This window comes from Oryctolagus cuniculus, chromosome 14, assembly GCF_964237555.1.
Source record: "Oryctolagus cuniculus chromosome 14, mOryCun1.1, whole genome shotgun sequence".
In the NCBI taxonomy this organism is placed as follows: domain Eukaryota; kingdom Metazoa; phylum Chordata; class Mammalia; order Lagomorpha; family Leporidae; genus Oryctolagus; species Oryctolagus cuniculus.
In genome coordinates, this window is record NC_091445.1 from 12,042,362 (window position 1) to 12,055,177 (window position 12,816).

The following is a 12,816-nucleotide window of genomic DNA, read 5'->3' on the forward strand; positions in this document are numbered from 1 at the left end:
TTCTGCTCTGCTTGTTTTTCTCCCCGTGACTTATATAGTGTTTTCATTTCTTATCTGTATTCTACTTAGCATATATATGACCCCTGAACTTCAACCATCTACAACTATATCCCACACATAACAGGCATTCAATCGGTCAATTCCTACTGGATATACAAATACTCTATATACACCTTCTGTTGGGCCAAATTCGCAATATGTTTTTCTTATTTGGCCTCACTCAGATAAAAAGTATGGAAAAGATAACAATATTTTACATATTTTCAATTAATTAGAAAAGTTTTACTTCAATAAGCCTTATATTTTGAATAATAGCCCCAGTCTTGTCTTATTTTATCTGAAAATTAACAGAGAACAAAAATAGAGCATGAATAATTACCTGACATTATTGTACGTTTGAAATCATTTTGGATTATAACTTTCAGAAGCTTTCTAGTTTTTCTGGAATATACTAACTTAACAGTCACTACGTATTAATGAAAAAACCAGCACATTTGCATCTACCAATAAAAATAGTTAACTCAGCCATTGTCATCTAAGAATAATTATTTTACAGTTATCCATGGTTTGTTTCTGTTGAGAATTAAAAAATGAGAATGTTACTAGAGAAAAGCAACATTAAGTCTAAACTGTAAGAATTCATAATTAGACGTCACAGGATTTTTTTAAAGAACGTAGTATTTTACTGAGATCTTGGTTTCTACATAACCATACCTAGCGCATTATCCATTGGACATGGACACACATTTAAGGGAAAAAAAAGAAAGCTTCTGATTCTTTATTCTGTGTGTGTGTGTGTGTATGTGTGTAACTAAAATTGTGTCAGTGCCAGAATGTGTCCTCCTACACAAGCACCCGAATTCTTAGGGAAGATAAAACCTAAGAAGTAAACTGTGCTTCAGATATTGACATAGGCAACTTAAGCACCTGTTCATCCTCAAGGAGGTAAAAATAATAGTCAAGTTCATCCACTCCCTTATTCAGTGAAAACCTTAGTATTCATGATGGCTGTATGTGTCTAAATCCAAAACCAAATTCTTTCCCCTGGAATATTCTTTTTGACTATGTTAGTGATCTTGTGATAGAATCAAAATTTTTGATAGCACCGGGTGGACAGGTAACCGAATCTGAGGAATCATGGGAAAAATGCATGGTTAGATTTCACAGTATTTGCTCCTGAGAACATAATCACACCATGAAGCCTTGTCTCAGGCTAGTCTTTGTATGTTACTCTGGTGGGTAAATGAATTGAAAGATTCGGATACAATAGCAACTGTAGATGAACTTTTCAATTGGCTGACCATATCACACCGTAGAGCAGTGTTAGTGCATAGCTTTACTTCTCATTCTCTGTTGCCTTCCCAAAAAAAGGTCTTGACAGATAATTGTAGGAGATGGGTATGAAGGAGGAGCCAAGCGTGCTATTTAGGGCCCAGTGGAATGGCAACATTTAAGTTCTGCAGTGAGGAAAGGGAGATAATTAAAGAGGCAGAACAAATGCATCCAGGAAACTGGAAGGCAAACCTTAAAAGCACACAGGAATGCTGTCATGGAAACCAAGGAAAATGGGTGCATCAAGAAGAAAGGTGTGGTCAAGATATCAAATGCCACAGAAGCCCTTGGATCAAATACTCTTTAGGCAGCTGTCTCAGCTGCCATTTCATCTGTACAAGTTGATATTGAGACAATGGTATCATTTGGGAGCATTCTGAAAATGTACCGGGGCTTGAAACCTCTGTATTTCTCTATAGGTCAAGAGACTATGCAGACCAACTTAACTAGACAGATATTAGGCCAGTAATACTAAGGAAGCCTAGAAAACATGAACATTTCTGTGATCTACAACTAATGTATACATAGCTTTTGATATAGTTTTTGATGTAATGGAGATATTTTAGAAGTGAACTATGACTCACATACATAAATATATACACACATATATTTATGTATACATGTTTCTCTTTAATTTTATGGGAACCAGAATTTTAAAACTTTGAAAAACATTTTGAAGGGACCCTTAAATAGAGACAATTTTGTGGGTTTTATTGTGATGAGAATTACACATCAATCTGCATCTTTTTTTTAGATGATGTTGAAATCGATCAGGCTGATTCTCCCTAAATATACTCGTTAAGCCCTGATAAGTTTTATTTTTTATAATCAATACATTTGAATACGACAAGTGCATAATGCATGGACATGTCCTCTTCACTGTAGTGGTCCTATCTAGCTGAGCTCATAGGTCTTAGCTGTTTGACCAACCTCAGGTTCTTTGGTTCACTTGCAAGTAGAAACTGACATGAGGTCAACGTGAAATCCAGATTAGGTTTACTGGGGCTTACACTCAAAGCACAAGAGAGATGGGGGTGATGAAAGTCTGTCAGCTTGCTCCCCAGTGGGGGCTCAACAGTTGTTTGTGTGGGTTTGGGGTGTATGGTGCTTTCGCCTTGTCATGTGGCACTTAGATCTGCACCTGTCTGCAGTTCTAGCTTGTATCCCTGCACATAACACTTTGGTGTGCACCTGACTCAACGTTCTACATGGCTTCTGTTTACTTTGCACACAGCAGTCTCAGAATGGTGGTGCTGCTCACTACCGCCATCCCTGAGGGTTGCTTATGTGTCACGTCGGACTATTCAAGGCATGTATTCAGGTTGGAAAAGTCCCTAACAACACAGTTGGGGATCTTTTGCACTTAGGGTCTAAACCCTCCTTTCTCCAAATTGGTTTAGAGCTGGAGCTGGATATGCAGGTTGAGAGGGTCTTGATTGACAAAATCTTGTTTCTATCCTCTCTCATTTTTAACAAAAGGTAGTAATTCAAAAGGTGCTTTAAAGATTGGTAATGAACACAGGTCAGGTGCTATTAGATTCCAAAGTAAAATAAATCATGTTTTAAATCCACATTCTATTTTTCCCCACAACCCAAAATGTGTAGCCTTCCTTAAACAGCAAAGGAAACATTGAACTTCAAAAAGTAAGACTTCTCTATTTGGTTGAAACCTTAATATTCTGTAAAGTTGACATGTGTTTCTGATTTCCAAGGCAATCTAACTTAATTTTGAACTGATTCATAGTTTCTTAATGTTAAGCAACAGTCTAGTTAACTGGATTCTGGAAAAAAAAAATCAAACCAATATTTTCTTAACTTTATTCATAGGATTTGTGTAAAAGGGAGATTAGCTGTTATTTTTGTTAATTAGATGCAAAAATGAGGGAGAATCTGACCTATGCATCTATGGTAGACATCAACAGAGAATCAGTGAGGAGCCTGCCACCAGCATCCCATCTAAAACAGAGCCCACGAGGCAGGAGTTTGGCACAGTGGTAAGCTACCATGTGGGCATCCCATGTTGGAGTGCCTTGTGTCTTGGCTACTCCACTTCTCATTCTAGCCTCCTAATGCAGACCCTGGAGAGCAGCAAGTGATGATTCAAGCAGTTGGGCCCTGCCATCTATGTGGGAGATGGAGATTGAGTTGTTGGCATTTGAGGAATGTCTGTCTCTGCCTTTACATAAAAGTTAAAAATAATCTTCTAATGCCACTCCTTAAAATGCTGTTTCCTAGGTGTTCACTGAGTCTGATTCTTCATGATACTTAACACTATCTGAAGATATATGCTTATTTGTCTGTTTGTGAGTTGTGCTGTTTATGAGTTGTGTGTTTATTGTAAACTTCATGAAGGCAAGAGATCTGGGCTGCCACTGTTGTGTCCCACTGCCTGATGTACCTAACACATATGAGAGAACGTCAAGAAGTTCACGGAAAATGCAATTAAAAGGTAAGTTTATTTTGGTGCCAAAAAATTTGGAATCTATATATTTGGTAGACATTCAAAAAAGTTCATAGAAAAATATCTACGATGGAGAAGTTATGCCTGTATTTCAATCATTTTGCAGCCAAATAAGTTCATCTTTTTATAAGATTTATTTGATAGGCAGAGTTAGAGCTATCTTCTATCCATTGATTCACTCCTCCAATGGCCACCATGTCAGGAGCTGGGCTGATCCAAAGTCAGGAGCCAGGAGGTTCTTCTGGGTCTCCCACGTGGGTACAGGGGCCCAAGCACTTGGATCATCTTCCACTGCTTTCCCAGGTGCATTAGCAGGGGAAGCTGGATCAGAAGCAGAGTGGCCAGGACACAAACCAGTATGCTACAGTTAAAAAAAAAAAGTGCGATTGAAAGTTTTAAAAGATTTTATCTGAGAGGTAGAGTTACAGACAGGGAGAGACAGAAAGGTCTTCCTTCCATTGGTTCACTCCCCAAATGACCACAACGGCTGGAGCTGCGCTGATCCGAAGCCAGGAGCCAGGTGCTTCCTCCTGGTCTCCCATGCAGGTGCAGGGACCCAAGCACTTGGCCATCTTCTACTGCCTTCCTGGGCCACAGCAGAGAGCTGGACTGGAAGAGGAGCAGCCGGGACAGAACCCAGTGCCCATATGGGATGCCGACGCCACAGACAGAGGATTAACCAAGTGAGCCACAGCGCCGGTCCTGCACTATTCTTGTATTAAGTACTCAATAAGTCTTTTTAAGTAAACAGATGAAGAAATGTGTACTCTTTCCACTTTTAATCATGTTAGGCAGAGCAATCATTTATCTAGCTTTTATATTAATTTCTTAGTGCTCTCACTGATACTTTTTAATGCCACAAAGCAAAGGGTACTCAAGTGCACACATAGTGATGGTCCCTGCTCTCTTCTGACAGAGATTACTCACATCAGAGGCAGGCTGATTTTCCAGCTCATGGATACTCCAAGTCAAGCTGGTTAATTAAGACCATGGGCAGGAGCAGGATTCAAACTTTTCAAAGCTTCGTTAAATTTCATTCTATTAGAAAGTTAGAGGGTCATAGACATATGGCTAGAAATCTTCCATCTGCTGATTTACTACCCAAATGTTTGCAATAGCCAGGGCTGGACCAGACCAAAGCCAAGACCCAGGAACTCAATCAGGGTCTCCTATATGGATAGCTTGCACTGGAGTTCTTGAGCCATCGTCTGCTGCCCACTAGGATACACGTTAGCAAGAAGCAGGAGTCAGAAGCAAAGCCAGGACTAAAACCTAGGAGCTCTGATAGTTGTGCCTATCACTGTACCAAATGACTGGCCTAAAGCTTCACTTCCCTTTTTAGAACTCCTGATTGAATAAATAATGAAGCTAACCAGCCCTATTCTTACCCAAATCTCCTGTACACTGGATAAAGTAGGGGTTTATGGCAATCACAGTATTTTGAGTAGCTATTTCATGCATCTGTAAACTGGACAATGGCTCAGGCTGTCCTAGAGCTCATTCCTTACCCAGATTTTACACATCTCCTACACCATTAACAAAAGCCATCTAAGATGTCTTTAAAAGCTTCAAAACTTAGGTTATCAACTACAGAAGTTTCCACTAAATTTTTACTTTATATATTGTATCACAAAAATAACTTAGTTTATTGTATAACCAGTAAAAGAATACAAGCAGAATAGGCTCTTTATCTTACTATCACATGGGAGGTTTATTCTCATAAATCATGTGTTACAGGCTCCATTTTACTGATAATGACACTGATACCTGGAGATGTCAGCAACATAGCTGAGATCCCTAGGAGCCTATGGTGAGCCAATCACATGGCTGGGCTTTGACCCATTTGGCTAATCTCATGTGTTTCCCTGTTGAGTACTCTGCACGCTAGCTTACAAAGCACCAAGTGAACAAATAGGCTTGAGTCTTGTTAACCAATGAATTGCATTTAATACTGTATTGGTAAATTGATGCAACCATCGCTAACAATTAACAGAGCAGCTAATCTCTATTTTTACTTATACTATGTGATTACAAATCTATACATGTCATTTATACATATTATAAGCACATTAATGTATTTTTGCAATAGTAAATTCATTAGTATGTATCCTTGATTAGTCTAATTCCAATATAAATCTGCAAGTTGAAAACCTACAGAAATAATTTAAGATAATAGAAAATTTATCTTCTAGCCTCTCTATTGGATACATATTAAGGAATTCTTTAAAAAAAATAGAGGTTGTTAGCATTTATTCCTAAATAGGAACAGTGTACCCATGAGTAGGGGGAAATGGAGACTTTACCCAGGTTAAGATATTCTCTAGTTGATGTTCCAAGTATCATTTTTAGACATTACAACTCTAAATAGGAGTCTTTGCCTGTGTCAGGTAAGAGCCTGTCGTTACCGAGTCTTGTGATTTGGCAGGAACAGGAAGAGAGTAAAGCAGTTTGTCCTTCAGCCTGGATGTGTGCTCACAGAAATCAGTCTTGACCACACGCCCACAGTGTAATCTGTATACACAATGGTTTTTCTCAGCATGTTGGTGAGTGATTCAGGGTTTCCCCTACCTGTACCCTACCCTGGCCTCAGTCCTGTAACAGACACTTTTCCAGTAGACTTGAGCAGGTTCTCAGCCCCAGAAATGGGAAAAGTCTAAATGAATTCAGAGAAATCCATCTCCCTTGCCTTCATGACTACATCTGGAAACCTGGCCAGTTAGCAGATGCTATTCTCAGTCCCACAAATATTTATTCAGAGTGTACAAAAGAGTGAAGCCCGTCCAGTCATCACCAAGGCAGGTTGCTATCAGAGATGCTCAATACCAAGATCAGAGATGCTATCTCCCTCTGCTGAGTATTAACCAAAAGCAGGCACAGGTAGGACTATGAGCTGTTTTCATTGTCATCAGGATGCCAGCCATGTAGAAGGCCTAGCAGGTGGAAGTCAGAGAAGCAGAGATGCCCTGATGAGTCCCTGTTGGCATCTCCTCCAACCTCTACACGCTGACTTGCATGAGAGCGCTATGAGGCCACTCTGAGTTGGGTGTTCCATTGTTCACCACTATCAGCCTCCTAAAAGGTCCTTGCAAAGAGCCTCCTCAAGGAAACAGGTGCCCAAGCTTCTGGATTCTTTTTCTTCGTTACTCCTGCTGGTCCCCCTGTGTTGCCACCTATCCTGCTGAACTACCTCGTTAGCAGTACTCTAATTCTTACTTAATAGGTCAGAGTTATTCCATGTCTCTTTATTGCTTCCAGGATAAAGCTCTCTCAGAAGCCATTAGGAAACTTTTCTACTGTTAAGATTTATACTATTTTTGAACTGTTTCTGGATTTTCAAAATGTAATGTATGGTTTATTTATGTATTTGTTTGGTTCTCAGCCTGTTTACCTTCTGAAATCCTTTGATCCACTTTGCTAAAACTCAAAATATTCTCATTTTGGCAAAAAGTTTCGTAGTTGCTTCTCCTTGGTCCCTCTGCACAGTAAGTTGCTCATTTCCCAGTGTTCCCACAGCACTGTCCACATACACTCAGTAACGTTTCCACGCCGGGTTGTAAAGATTGGTCGCCTATAGACTATGACTCACTGATGGGCAAACCTGGACTAATACATTATTTTCCCCAACTCGGCCTAGAGCCCTACATGTAGTACACATTGAATGTGTGTCGATTACGTGAAGAAAGGACTGCAATAGTCCTCATGGTTGTTGCTTCCAAACACGCTGTCAGAACACACACCCACAGGTTCTTTGCTAAGAAGAAAGCAGTTCCAGAGGACATGGTACCTATGTCCCTCATTTTACAGGCTGTTAGGTGTGGAATTGAAAACCACTATATGTATTGCTTGAAAGGTCCTCTAAATTTAGACTTGCTTTAGGAATTATAATTTTCTTTTTTCCAGAAAGACTTCTCCTACTTCGAGCTGAAACAGGGCCAAAAGGCAGGAGGAGGTCTAAGGTCTACTTGTGTGTATTTACTTGGTCTAAAATAGCACTGCACTTTTGTTATATGAGGTTTTCATATGATTTAGAAAAAAAGTGTTTTAACCTGTTGCTTTGTTTGAACAGTGATGGCAAAAACTAAAAATACAGGATTCCAAATGTGTGTATGGAAATTAAAACACAATTTTGGGCAATTGCTGTAAAAACTTCCACTCTTTGTACACCTTTAGACTTAGCCGGAGCCAGATCTGCCCACAAAGGAGACGTTTAACTGATGGGTCCTCTTTATGAAAGGCCTTTTCCAGGGGCCACATCTTGGGGGGTTTGGGGAAGGGAAGTGTGTGGTTCTGTCTAAATTTCATCCAGGACGTCTCTCCCCATCTGACCCTGGAAATTGCTGCAATTTTGGCTTCCTGTGGTATGCAATAAAAAAAACTAAATCAGAAATGGTAGAAATACACTTCACCAAGTAAAGGGAGTTTCTAAGCCTCCTCTGTTGGTGCCAATTATGTATTGACAAGCAACACTACATAATTCTAACTTGAACCAGCCTTCTGTTATTCCAAAGTGTCTCTGGATGAGCCTTGGATGTAGCTCACCTTTAGGAGCCACCATTAGTGAGATATTTTTACTGTGCATTTTCAACAACAGGAGAAGGAACTGCATTTGCTTTAGAACGTTATACAGAAAATATGTCTCACCAGGAGACATCTGAACGAAGGAGGGGGAGAACAGCAGTGAGAATGGGCGGTCCCCGGCAAGTGAAGCAATTTGAATAGGTTGCCATAAAAAGAAAGGTCACAGAGAGTCTGCCAGCTAAGTAGGCCGGAGCGAGGAAGACCACAGACCTGCCTGTTGGTCTAAGACAGCTTTGATGGAAAATGGCAAGTGAGATTGACAGGGGCAACTGAACCCTTGCAGCTGTTTCATTTCCAACATTCTTCTCCAGCATGGCTACCACATGGATTTAAGAAGCTGCAGACAGCAGTCATTTAAGGAAACGGACACCATGTCGAAACCATGTTAGAATGCCACTTGGAGCCGAGGGTCAGTGCGCTTGGAATACGCAGATCCCGGTGACCTTGTCATCAGAGTTGATCCCTATTATCTCCACTGGTTTCCCCTAATAGCCTTTGCTTCTCTGGTTCACCCCTTACCTGCATCATCTAACAGTGGTTTCCTAAATCCAGGCTGCTTCAATGTCTTACCTGCTTAAAATCCTGCTGTGAAGCTAGGTAGTTTAAAACCCATCGGTGTTGGAGTCCGAGTGCTTTATTTCAAGTTGACAGGTAAAAATTGTGTATGTTTATCATGTGCAACACGTTTTGAAATATGTATGTGTTATGAAATGGCTAGATGAAGCTAATTAGCATACATATTACCTCACATACTTAGTATTGTGGTGGTGAGAATGCCTAAAATCCATTCACTTAGCAATTCTCATGTGCTATAGTTTGAATGCTTTTGTCCCCTCCAAACTCCAGTGCTGGAGACTCCGTCCCCACTGCAGCAGTGCTGTGTTGTGGGGCCAATGGCCAGCATTAGGTCCTGAGTGCTGTCTTCATGAATGGATTCACTCCACGCTAACAGGGCTGGCAGAAGTGGGTTCACTTTCTTCTGCTCTTGGGTCAAGGTGCATCTTGGAAGCAGTGTCCAAGCCCTTCCCAGGCAGTAAACCCTGCAGGCTCCAGAGCTATGAGACATAAACAGCTGTTGTTTATAAATGGCCTACAGCTATTCTGCTGTAGCTGTGTCCAATGGACGTGGCTCTTCCCTGTGGTCACCATGTTGTACGATAGATCGTTTGATGTAGTTCCTCCTCACTCAAGTTTCATGTTCTTTGACGAACCTCTCCCCAGTCCTCGCTGCTCCTAGCCCCGAGTGACCACCACTGTACATTATTCTATGAATTGACCTTATCCTGCTCTGTATGAGGGCATGAGGTATTTGTCTTTCTGTGCCTGTTTTCTTTCACTTAACCTAATGGCCTCCAGATACGTCCATGTTGTCCAAAAAAGGATTCCCTTCATAATTGAGACAGAATACAGCTTAAATGTTCCATTTCCTCCACATCCTTGCCAATAGTTTCTTTTAGTTTGATAATAGCCATTGCATATAAAAACCCATTCATCCATTAACCCCATTAACCAAGTTTCATTCCATATACTGGCTATTGTGAATAGTGCTGCAGCGAACGTGAGAGTGTGATATCTCTTCTCTCTCATTCATTACCTTTGGATTCATACTCAGTAGTGAGCTGGTTGGATCATATAGTAGTTCTTCAAAAAACTAAGAATTGTCATACTGTTTTCCATAGTGGTTGTACCAAGTCATATTCCCTCCAACAATGGTCAAGAGGAGTTCTTCATATTCTTTTGTCTTTTTGATAAGTCATTCTAATAGGTGTGAATGATATTCGTGGTATTAATTTGCATTGCTCTAATGATTAGTAATAGAGCATTTTTTCATGTGTTCTTTTCATGTGCTCAGATCCTTTGCCCATTACTTAATTATGTAACTTGTTTTCTTACTACTGAGTTGTTTGGATATTAGCTCCTTGTGAGATGTATACTTTTCAATTTTTTTCCCCATTCTGTAGGTTGTCTCTCCACTCTCGTTATCTCCTCTATGTGTGCAGAAATTCCTTAAATTTGATGTTAATTTGCACAAGTTTGTTTTGTTGTCTGTGCCTTTGGGCTCATATCTGAAAAGCATTGCCTATACAAATCATGAAATTTTCCCCTTGAGTTTTTTACTACTATTACTTTTCGGTCTTAAACAATTAAGTGTAAGTCATTTTGAGTTAATTTTTGTACATGGTGCAAGATAAAAGTTTAATTTCATTTTTCTGCATGTGAGTATCCAGTTGTCTTATCACTATTTAAGAGACTATCCTTTCCCTGTTTTGTGTTCTTAGCATCTTTGCTGAAAAAAATTAGATGTAAGTGCATGGATATCTGTACTCTATTCTTTCATTGATTTGTTTTATGCCAATACCATGCTATTTTGATCAACATAATTTGAAAGTATAGTTTGATGTCAGCTAGTGTGGTGCCTACAGCTTTATTATTTCTGCTCAAGATTGCTTTGAATATTCGGGGTCTTTCATGGTTCCATATGAATTTTAGATTTCCTATTTCTGTGAAAACGTTGTTGAAATGTCCATAGAAATTGCCTTGATTTTGTGGATCACTTTGAGAATTATGAACATTTTAATAATTTTTTTTATTTGACAGGTAGAGGCACAGAGACACAGAGAGAAAGGTCTTCCTTCTATTGGTTCATCCCCCAATGGCTGCTATGGCTGGCACTGCACCAATCCAAAGCCAGGAGTTCCTCCTGGTCTCCCATGCGGGTGCAGGGTCTCAAGCACTTGGGCTATCCTCCATTGCCTTCCGGGGCCACAGCAGAGAGCTGGACCGGAAGAGGAGCAACTGGGACTAGAATTGGCACCCATATGGGATGCCAACACCGCAGGTGGAGGATTAACCAAGTGAGCCACGGTGCCGGCCCCTTAATAATGTTAATTCTCCCAATCAATGAACACTGGATATATTCCAATTTATGTTTTCAGTTTCTTTTATCAATGTTTTGTACTTTTTAGTGTAATACATTTTTACCTCTTGGTCAAGTTCATTCCTAGCTATTTCATTTTTTGGCAGCTATTAAGAGCAAGTTTTAAAAATGTTTTAGCTGATTGTTAGTGTAACGAAATATTACTGTTTTATGTATACAAATATTATAAACATTGCTGTATTTATTAGTTATACAGTATTTTGGAGCAGGCTTTAGGATTTTTCTATATACAGGATCAGTCATTTGCAAACAGTAAGAATTCAACTTCTTTCTTTCTAATTTAGATGTTATTTCTTTATCTTGTCCAAATGCTCTGGCTAGGACTTCCATTACTATGGTGAAGACGAACATCGAGTGTGGCATCTTTCCTTTATTCCTGATCTAAGAGGAAAATTTTTCAGGTTTTTTACTATTAACTATGATGTTAGCTGTATGTTTCTCACATATGGTTTTTGTTACGTTGAGGTACATTCCTTTTGTACCTGATTTGTTCAGTTTCTGTCACAAACTGATGTTGAATTTTGTCAAATGCTTTTTCTGCATCTATTGAAGTGTGAACCATATGGAATTTCTTTCATTTTGTTAATATGATCTGTCACATTTATAGATGTTCATACATATACCTTTCTTATACCCCAGGGATGCTTTATGTGATTATGAGTGATCATTTTAATGTATTGCCAAGTTTGCTAGTATTTTGTCGAGTTTTGCATTTGTCATCAATGTGGAAAGTATTTAAGTATTTGCATTTTAAGTATTTGCATTTCATTTGAACAGTAGAGAGACAGAGATCTCCCATCTTCTGGTTTACTTGGCAATTGTCTATAATAGCCAGGGCTGGGCCAGGAATCTGGAACTCCACCTGGTTCTCCTATGTGGGTGGCAGGCACTCAAATAATTGATCCTTCATCTTCTGCCTCCCAGGATGTGCATTTGCAGGAAGATGGGTGGGAAAGCAGAGTAACTGGGACTTGAACCCTACACTCCAGTAAGGGCTATGGGCATCTCAGCCAGCAACTTAAGCTGATTCAACAAATGCACACTACAGTTTTCTCATAGTGTTCCTTGTCTGATTTTGCTATCAAGGTAATGCTGGCTTCCTGACTTAAGTTTGGAAGTATTTCTTTGAAATTTTTGTAAGAACATGTAGATGTTTCAAGTAAATTTGTTTTATAAATGTTTGATAGAATTTGGTAGGCACTCATCAAGTCCTAAGCTTTTCTTTGGTGGGAATTGTTTTTACTACTGATTATATACTTTTATAGATTTATACATCTAAAAGGCATAAGCAAAAAGGGGAAGAGAGAGAGAGAAAGATCTTCCATCTGCTCTGCTCCTCCCCTCACTCCCCAAATGGCCACAATTGTTGGGGCTGGGCCGGAAGGAAGGAGCCCAGAATTCCATTGAAGTCTCCCATGTGGATACAGGGGCTCAAAGACTTTGGCCATCTTCTGTTTTCCCAGGCCCATTAGTGGGGAGCTGGATCAGAAGTGGAGCAGCTAGGATC